We start from the raw sequence: 8,827 nt of genomic DNA, 5'->3' as shown, positions 1-8,827 counted from the left end.
GTACTATGAATTTGTGACTTACCTGTTTTTACCTTTCCTTTTTGTGTCTGTTCATGCAACCCTTCAAACTTTCATGGTCCCTGAGAAAAGGCTGTGCAGAATGGGTTCAGTACCTGTTGTGCACCTCTGTATTCTTCACAGAAACCCATGACGATGATTTATATCTCTGGAGAACAAACGTTCCCACTATCAGGGCACTGCTTATTTCCTCCACTAAACTGATTAGGTTTATCTAATATCTGCGGGTTTTATGTGGTTGGTTGGTTGGTTGGTGGGTTGGTTTGGCAGGGTTTCTTTTAACCCAGATAGATAGGGTCACCAACCCAGTTCACCACATTGCTCCGCTGTCAACTACCTAGCTGCGATGGTGCAGGTGGGGAGAAATGGAGGTGGAGATGTCTGATTGCATTGCTTGAGCTGCCAGGGGAAATGGCCATAGGAACAAAGCCAAAACCACCTCCTGAAGTACCCTGTTTCTCCCTCTTACTTACAGAGGGGCAGAAGAACTCAAAAGCCCCTAATGTAAGCACCTTAGTTAAGTGGAAGGGAATAGGCATTTCCACAGTTACATACAAATTTTGTCTGTGTTGATTCACCATCCAGGGATGCCTCCATTACTGCTGCAGCTACAGAAGGACACTCTGGTGAGGTGCTTGGTGCCCAGGGCCACCATTGTGTGCACAGTGGCAGCTTCCAGCTGGCCCAGGGGCACTGTATCCAAGCCGGGACTGCTGCTCTGGGTACTGAATTCAGTGAAAGCTTCACAAAATCCTATGTTGTTCCTGCCTCCCGGTCACATGCTGACGGCATTGGACTGCATTTTCCCTCCTTCTGTATTTTCCTTACTTTCTCTTTTGTAATGCAGAGTGGCAGTCTAAGAGGATGATTTCCTTGGTTTTTATTGTTTACAGGTCTTGTTAATTTTTAACCTGCTTGCCACTGTGACTTGTTTGCTGAGGTGTGGGTTTTGCAAAGTCCTCTTAAGTCTCAGCTGTCACACAGTGAACAGTGCTTTTGTGGTGGTGTTATGTGGCAAGCAGTTAGAGTAAACAAATGTCTCGCAGAAACTCTGTGTTTCTAATGGAAACAAAAGGGAGAAAAGACCTGTTTCTGTATTATTCTCTCTATCCAGCTGTCCTCATAGTTGGTACTGGATGCCTCTTTCCAGTGCATATCTTATTTTGAACCAGGTTCAAGCGTTCCTAATGATGAGACTTCCCTTATTTTATTTTCTTTCATGTTGAATGCATTATTACTGCAAATTAATTTTACTCTTTGTCTCAAGATGCTTATCCTAAAGACCTTTACTTTATTTCCTGCTCCAGAAAGAGAAACCATGGCTTTGGGCAGTCAGACAAGAGTTGTTTTAGCAGTTTTATTGCTCCCCACGGATTATGACCTCTCTGAAGTCTCTCTGAACTCCTGAATCTCTTCCTACTGTTAACATTGTGACCACAGTTGGGCTCTTGAGTCTCAGGGGTCACCCAGGAATCCTTATCATTGTGGTATATTGCATTTACCTCGTCACCTTCTTTCATGAATGCTGAGCAATAATTTTAAACCTTTCTTCCCTTAACAGCAGGGTAGGTTTTCATCTGGAGTTGAGTCTCTCCAAAATAAATCCAAGATCAAGTAATCAACAAAATGAGGAAATGGAGTACTGAGGAGCAAATATGGGGGGCACAGGGGATTTCTTACATTATGCCAACAAAAAGCACTATTGTAATAGTGAAATTAATTCTTGGCTTCTTTTCCACTTAAACCACCAGCTCAGAGGGTGGTTTTAAATGATTCTCTACGAGCAGTAATCCACAGGAGTCAGCAGATTCAGGGGGAATTTAAAATGTCGCTTTGAGAAACTTGACCCCTGTGGCAGAAAAGCTGAGTTCCTAAACTGTGAAATGTCCAAAACATGGACTCATATCTCTGTCTGATTTATGAAACATTCCTCACTGTGTTTATAAAATACTCTGGATCAAGGCTTCCATGGATATGCCAAGTATTAAATTAGACCTATTTAGGTAACCCTTCTCCTCCTTAGCTGCATTCTCTTCCCTCTAATTTTGGGCACCTTGTGGCTACCAGTGACCCGGCTAGGATCTGCCATGTGGATTGCACGGCAAGCTCTGAGAAACACTGAGTGTAGACACTGTTTGAAATGTTAGCCAAATTGCCAAGCTCAGATGATTTATAAAATGTTAGCTTTTTGTGTATTTTTATTTAATTTTAAAAAGCAATCAGATCCTTTTGGAGCATGAGAAACAAAAACTGCAGTGCTAGTTGAATCCCATCAAAACTTCCCTTTGGTGATGCCTTCTTGTAAGTAAAACACAGTCCTCCAAAACTGGTTTCTAGAAGGAAAATGTTCTCAGATGGCCATGGAGATAGTATGAAAAAATGTTTTTTGGAAACATTCACAGGCAAAAAAACCTCAGAGGATCACCTTGCCGCTCCAGTTGCTGGACACTCCTAGTGTGCAAGGAGGGAAAATCCAGTTTTGCCCATGCTGGTCCCAGCCACCCTCAGCCTACACCCACAACAGAACCTGGGCCCATTTTTAGGGTGGCTGTAACATGTCCCAAGCCAGCACAGCTGTGCTGAGGGCGGCATTTCACTCTCTGCCTTCCATACAGATGGACAGGTCAGGGAGAGTGAGGTGAGCCACACGCACCCCTCAGGGATGGATGGGGCATGAGGCTAAAGTGGAAGGGGTGAAGGAAAACTGCTCAGAAATCAAGAGAAGTTCTGTATGTTATGAACCTGATTTGTTAAATTACCCCCAAATTTTATTTTTCATTCAAAAATGAGCTCCTTCCTGACTAGAAAATTATCTGTTTGAAGTCTAAATTACTCTGAGATTAAACTAAAAATTAAATTTCTGGATTTTAAAATTCCATTTTAATTGAATGTTGCAGCCCTTTAGAATTTAAAGAAACTGAAACTCTCTGAAGCCAAATGGCAGACATATTATTTGGAAAATTGATGATGAATTTGTCTTTAATTTTATCCAATCATATTAAGAGGTCTTTCTGTTACAAAGCATTCAAAAGCACTACTAAGGCCAGAGAGGTGCTAGTGCAATCTTTTTTCTGTCATGCGGAGCCCTGTACAGAATTGCGTGGGCTTAAATAAAATGTATCTTGATAGTTTACCTTAAAACTCTCTGTCCTTTTCCTCAGTTCAGCTGAATCCTATGAAATAGATACGCAGCTTGGAGAAGTTCTTCACACCCCCACAGATGCTAAAAATGGCCCTGATACAACATGTATTTATGTAACAAAATCATCTGCATTAATATCTCCCTTTCCTTTCTGCAAGAAGCACAGGAGGGACCCAGGCTGACACATTTTCATGCAGCCCCTTCCATTCTTCTCCTTGCATTTGGGGCAGCAGGGACAAGCCGTGTTTCCCCTTAAAAAACAGGCCACCGAGTAAGCAGGAATATGACGAGACTATTAATAGGGTGTTCGGCTGCAAACCTGCAGCATGAGCTTTTGGGCTCCCTCCCTTTGAATATTCAGCACCCTGTTATGAATTAAAATTGCTTGGTAACAAGAGTTCTGGTCACTGTTGTTATACTGATCTTCCAAAATAAAAGAGGGCGTTAAAACCAGAACATTTCCTCTACTTTTACTGAAAAGTTGAGCGGCTGGCCGGCCGATGGGATCAAATGTGATATATCGAGCCTTTAACCTCATATTCACATCTGGCGGAATGAAGAGAAAAATGTCCCCACTCGGCAGCTGTTTGCTCTCCCATTTGTCACCATCACATTCGTGTGGGCTGCTGCTCTCTAGATCACAGCCTGTCCCCAGGCACCTGGGCAGGTCTGCAGCCTGAGAAGAGGACTCAGGCACCGTGTGAGCAAAGAGAGGGGCTTTATCTGGGCCCCCCAGGGCTGGCTCCCCGGGCTGAGATGGAGGCATGCTGTCAGGAAGGGGAAGAAGAGTGAATTATAGCTCCTGCTGCCACCACCAATAGGGTCGGAGAAAGCCTTGGTAACCCTGCCATGTTTACCATCACCAGAATACCTGGGAAAATGAACAGCCAACAAGCCTCCCGGTTTTTCATACAGAGACTTATGTACCGGCTCCGCCATTCCTCTATGGATACTGACAGCCGAAAGTGCCGCAGCCCTTCCTCACGCCACGGCTCGTCGGGATGGCTCCCAGCTGCCAGCCAGCTCCTTGGTGGGATGTGTTATTCCCAAGGGGCTGTCCCAAAGAACAGTCTCCTAAGCCTGTTAAACCGATGCTTGCTGCCTCAATCTGCTGCCTGTTGTGGAAATGAATCCTGACCAGCAGCAAGAATCAAACCGATATTCTCAGCAGCAGCTGTAAACTCGATAAGCTCCCTGTCCTCCTTTCTCTCCCCCCGCCCCGTCCCTCCCTTTGGTGTTGAAATGAAGGCAGAGACATGCTGAGAGAAGCATTGCAGCGCTCTGTTTGCAGGATAATATGCAGACCACATGTATGTATTAAAGGCTGTATGGAGTTATAATGAGCCAGGAGCATTTAAATGCAAGCCAAGGGGAATTTGCTATTCTGTGTGGGCAGATTTCAATTGTAAGGTTGGCAGCTCTGGTATCCTGTTCTCTAATGCCATGGGATGAGAAAAAATAGGCTTTTCTTTCAGAGCAGTTGATTATTGAATCCGCACCAGCTGTTCACCCTAATCCGAGCTTTCTGTCCTCGCTCCTTGTAATAGAGGCATCCCTCATCCATCCATCCATCCGTCCATCTCCCCGTTCTCATTTTCATGGCTCTTTTGTAATCTTTCAGAAAGGTGGTTAGCAGATATCAGCCATCTAAAGCGACACAAGCGTCAGTACCAGGCAAGGGTTATAACTAATTAACGAGAGAAGAAAGGCACCCCCAGCCATATATTGAAAGTCAAATTATATTTCACATCCACTGCAAGATGGGAAAAAAGCCATCATGAATCAGAAGGCAGAGAACCATTTTTTAACAGTGACACCTGACTCTGTGCCCAGCAAACCGTGTGGGATCAGAGCTGGAGCAAGTCCTGAGCTGGTGAAGAGCAGCAGCCATCCCTCCTGCCCCATCGCGAGCCGCGGGACCTGCACCCAGGCGTGCGGCAGCAGAGAAGGAAAATGATCCTTTTTTTTTTTTCTTTCTTTCTTTTTTTTTTTTTTTCGTAATAAAGGGGGAGGAAGGGGTGAGATAAGAAGTGAGTTCCTTCTGGGTGCTTCTCACTCAGCCTGCAATGTTATGTAAGGCTGGCACAGCTAATGCCTGCTCTGCTTCGCCATCAGCCCGGCTGTTTCATCCCCACTACACAATTATTTCATCAGTCTCTCCTACTAGACATCACAGTGCTATTGTGATTAGTCACATTTATTAGGATAGGGGATAAAAAAATATTAGCAAGCACAGGGGCCCAGTTGCACAAGGGACTGGGTGAACACGGCTCCAGGTGGTCCCTGCCCTAGAGACATTCAAGGAGGAGGAGGACAAGGGACAAGGGGGTGAAGGGGGTAACACACAGCAGCCAAAAGAGGGGTGGGAAAACAGCAAGGAGAAATGCTGTTTCCATGAAGAGCTTTGGCAGGGGAGAGTAAGTCTAAGTGGGAATGAGCCGACTGGGAATAAAAAGCAGCAGGAGAAAGGACATTGTAGGGGAAAGTAGGGTGGAGGAAAAGGTAAACCAGTAAGTGATAAGCTGAAGAACAGAGGCTGATGGTGGGGAAAAAAGGAGGGTTTGCTCAAAAAGGCAGCCAGCACAGCAGATCCTCCCTGCCTGCATGTCTCCTGCCTGTTTTGTCTGCTGCTGTTGCACATTTTGGTACTCTGTCCAACACCCTTGACACGTTTCTCTGGCTGAAAGGTGCCTCCTTCCTTGTTCGCCGTGTCCTCCTGGGCTTGGGGGATTACCCCATGCTTTGTGAAAGGGCAGCCTGTAGCCTTCTCTCTGTAAATCTTGGTTGAGTTGCAGAGACTGAGTGTAATGCCAGAATCATGCAACCTGAAAAGCTGCATTAGCACTAAAGATCGTATGTTCGGGTCTGGAAAACACAGATCTGTGCTGCTGTGGGGCATTGTGGGCAAAGTGGACAGAATGACCTGAGAAGGGACAGACAGACAGGCATGTACAATTTCGTTCTGTCTATAGGCATACAAATGGAAAAATGAGCCCTTGAAGTGACTGCTTGACTTCCAGGAGCTGGAGATGCCAAACAGTGTGTGTGACTTAGCTAACAATTTAGATCAGTATATCTGGACAATTTACAGAAAAATCTCCATCAAGAATTAGCTTGGCAACTCATTAGCTGACAGATGTTAATATAAAAAGAGGGGTGAATGTGATTCTTGGATGAGTAGAGACAGGAATAATAACTTGCAGTAATGTGATTTTTCCTTTGCAAATGGCATCGGTGACAATGTGGACTACTGGATAATGCTCGAGTGTCCACATTTGCAGCAGAATATTGAAAATATGATTAAGTTGCAGAAAAGAGTTCCAAAAAAGAGAAAATCAGAATTATGATTGGAGATAATACTTTCTAGTAAAAGACTCAGAGTGCTTAACCTGTTACGTTTATCAAAAAGAAGATTGAGAAGTGGGTTGATTACAGTGTAAGTACCTTCATGGTGAGAAAATACCAGGTATTAAAGAACTTTTTAATTTAGTGGAGAAAAGCATAATAAGAAACAACAGTTGCAAACTGAAGCTGACCACACAGATTTGAATGAGAAATGAGGCATAATTTGTTTTTTAACACTAGGAATGGTTTCTGACCGAACGTATTTTAAGTGCCAAATTCTTCACCTCTGGATGTGTCAGATGAGGACTAAGCTCCTTCTGAAAGGTTCAGTCAAACACACATTTTTTGTGATTCACTGCAGATGACATTGGTGAACGCTGACAGTTTGTGATGCAATTTGGTGGTGGTTTTTTTTGCCCAGAACTCCATGAACAGCCTGTTTATCCACAAGAGCTGGAAGCTTTTTTACTCTACCCACTTTATCTGATCACTTCCTTCTTTACCAGCTTATAGGTAGAAAGCTGATGGATCTGTATGCATTCGCATAGCAGTTAGCCCAAGTCCTGGAGATCCTCCAATTCACATGCTAAATAACTTCAATTAAAAGTTGAAACACTTACAGCCTCAGTTTCAATCAAGACTGACTTCCAAGGGTATTTTTGGGGGCTGACAGCAACAGGAAGGCAGATATGAAGGTTATACAAGTTGAGTGAAAATTGGACGGAAGAGAAGTGTTAATCTGACACAGTGGAAAGTTGCTTAAATCTGGTACTCAGCAGGTACCTAAAATGGTTAAAATTGACACACAGTTCTTTGCAAGTACTGTCAGAGGGTGGCTGATAGGGTGCTGGGAACTGCTTGGTGTAGAGTAGATGACGTCTGGACTCTTCTGGATTAAACAAGTATTACATGAAGTCTGCAATCATGACTGGATTCAGTAATTCAGTCGTTTCTAGTCATATGGTCCTACAACATCTGCCGCTGGCCTGTGCTGGTATGCACCAGCAGGAACTCTCATCCAAACGCTGCAAACGCGTTGGTTTGGACCAGTGTGTCCCCTCTCGCTGCAGGCACTCCCTGAACAGTCTAACAAGGGAGCTGGTTGGCATGAACCTTGGTGTCAACAACAAATAAGGGCAAATATGCCCCAAATTTAGAGCCAGCGAGTTTAATCGTCACAGTACTTTATAGTGAAAATGCTGAAAATGATCCGCAGCTGCCAGGCTGTTTGTCTCAGCAACTTCTCCCACCCCATGGGTCCTGTCAAAAAAAAGGGAAAGAACATCCCATTCGAGCAAAAGCCTGGTACAAAGCCTGCCCAAACGTGAATCAATGCAGAGCCCTTTAAACACTGTGTGGCCCAGCCCCACTTGTGGCAAATTTACCCCATGATGAATCAGTGCTAAAATTGTCACATCTCAGAAGCCTGTCTTTCTCTGCACAGCCTGCTCCTTTCTCACGCTTTCAAATGCACAGCCGGCCCGTTTTGTACACAGCTGCCACGGTGTGATTTGCTTTGTGTTTATGCCTCAAGCTTTGCCTCTCTGTTTCCATGTCCGCAGCCTCAGTCTATTTTATGTCATCCTAGCTGGAACGTGTGCAAGAGAAACATCCCCTTCAGCCACGCGTGAGGGCATCGAGGCTGCAGCGACACTGTAGAATCGCACCTCATTTCTCTGATTGACTCTGGGTGCTGTTGTGGGGCAAGGGGGGGTCCTTGCACTCGCCAGCCCACCTATTCCTGCCCAGCACCCCATCAGGTGGGGCTGGGCCGTGGGTCCCGGGGTGCTGGTCTCCTGCAGCTCTGCTGCTGCATCCTATCCATCAGCTGGGGAAGGTGCTGATGCAGCATGGCAGGGGACAGACAGCCTGACAGACACAGCGTGGCACCCGGCCCCAGCATCCTGCAGCTCCCGGCTCTCTTTGCATGGGCATCACAGGTTTGGATTCGAGCCCAGGGCTGTGGTGCAGAGCCTGTGTGGTAACGTGGGTGTAAATCAGGAGCAGCAGTTTTGAAGTGGGCGATGCGGCATTGGTGTGGAGTGGTGGTATGGGGGCTGTGCTTTGGTTCAAGAGAGGGGGAGAAAGGGAGGGAGTGCTAAGGTAACCACAGAAACATGGTATCCCTGGATATTAGCAATCGTGACCTACTTCTGGGTATTCACTCACTTTTTTAGTGCTGTTGACAAAGGAGGAGTAAGATGGAAGGCTTAAAGCTCTGGGGGGAAAAAAGGATCTTTCTATCATTTTCTAGGATCAGGATTATTCATGATAATATTCAGCTAATGTAAATCTTTAAAAGATTTATTCCCTTGCACATCA

This window comes from Egretta garzetta, unplaced genomic scaffold (assembly GCF_000687185.1).
Source record: "Egretta garzetta isolate BGI_Z169 unplaced genomic scaffold, ASM68718v1 scaffold182, whole genome shotgun sequence".
NCBI classification, from domain to species: Eukaryota; Metazoa; Chordata; class Aves; order Pelecaniformes; family Ardeidae; genus Egretta; species Egretta garzetta.
This window is presented reverse-complemented; position numbering follows the sequence as displayed.